We start from the raw sequence: 1577 nt of genomic DNA on the forward strand, positions 1-1577 counted from the left end.
GTTTCTTTTTGTTACCTAATCTCGTTAGTTGATTACAGGTCAAATATGACATTATGGGTGCCAAGGGAATAAAAGGGATTGGTGTCCAAAAATCTTTTTTTTAAAGATTTTGTTATGACCTTACTGGCTTCGACACCGCTTTTTCACAAAAAAAAATTAAATTAATTTAATTTTTGTCATATTTGACGTTCTTTTTGTAGATGCAAGAAATATTCTGGATAATTACAGGTCTCGAGGGTTTCTTTTTCATGAAAAAACGACGATATTTAAATAGTTCTTTTTGTAATTAATGCCTTTCATGACATTGAATGTAATTTTGTTTCGAAAAAAAAATTAAAAGTATTACATACTTTAGCACTCCGCTTTTTTGTCTACTTGTTACCTAGTCTTACTAATGAATGGCCACGTACTACATTATAACTGTTTGAAGAAGGCGCAATCAAATATATTTTGAGTGCCAAAATTTGGCTTGACGGTTTTGACAGCGTTTTCTGGCAAGTTTCAATTTAAATTTTGTTTGTTCTTTGTTGTTCTTTTTAGCCGCTCTAAAAAATGAATAAGGTCAGGTCCTAATGCCCTTCTATAGAAGCAGTGGTAATTGCAAATTTGTGGTAATATTAATTTATTCCTAATGGTATTTATTACTTTGAAGTTAATTGTTTCAAAAAAAAAGTTAATTTTTTTTACTTTTCTGTTTTTGTTCTTTTTTGTATAATTATTACCCAACCTTTCTATGGACTGGTCGCATATGTTTTGTGGTGATTTTTAAGTTATTTTTGTTTAGTTTCAGGTTTATCTGACGGTATGTTGACTTTGTTATTAAATTTAGTTTTTAAGAGGGACATAAATTTTTTGATATAATTAATGCTTGTTGTTGTTGTTGTTTGATTTTGCTGTTCGTTTTGACTCGCTCTCTTAATATTGACATATTACAGCAATCTAATGCATCAATTTTTACTCCACTGAGTTATTTGTTTTGGAGGTTATCTTATCGTTCATACGGAATTTTTTGAAAAAGACTTGGGCTTTTTTGGGATTCGCAAAAAATAATTTTTGGGTTTTTCTATCTGTTCCTCATTTGGTCGCCCATCCACAAAATTGTGGATGGGCGGGGTCGGAACCTTATGTGCCATTGCACATTACCGAGCCGCCTTGTTGTTCATAAAAATTGGACCTTTCTTAATATAACAACTTGGCAAGCAGTAAGAAAATGAAAAGGGCGTAACCACCTTTTCCGAGTAAGCGGATAAAATGAGAATTCAATTTCGTTTAAAACTTTATAATATCACGCCTTTTTAACGCTTTAGTGCAAATCTAATTTACTGAGCAGAAAAACTCTTCAAGGGAACAGTTTTACTGATCATTGCTTTTTGGTATCACAGTGTACATCGCTTTCGTCAATAATCTAATCAATATATAACGAGAACTTAATTATTAAATTCTTGTAATATTACTTTGCACATATTTTCACAGAATACGAACACGATTTCTCGCTGTTCATAACTTTCTCCGGCTTTTGCACTTATTGAACTCATAAAAGCAGAACTGAGTAATAGAAAAAGTCGCAGTTGACGTTA

The sequence above is a fragment of the Convolutriloba macropyga genome, chromosome 1, assembly GCF_964194025.1.
Source record: "Convolutriloba macropyga chromosome 1, txConMacr16.3, whole genome shotgun sequence".
In the NCBI taxonomy this organism is placed as follows: Eukaryota; Metazoa; Xenacoelomorpha; order Acoela; family Convolutidae; genus Convolutriloba; species Convolutriloba macropyga.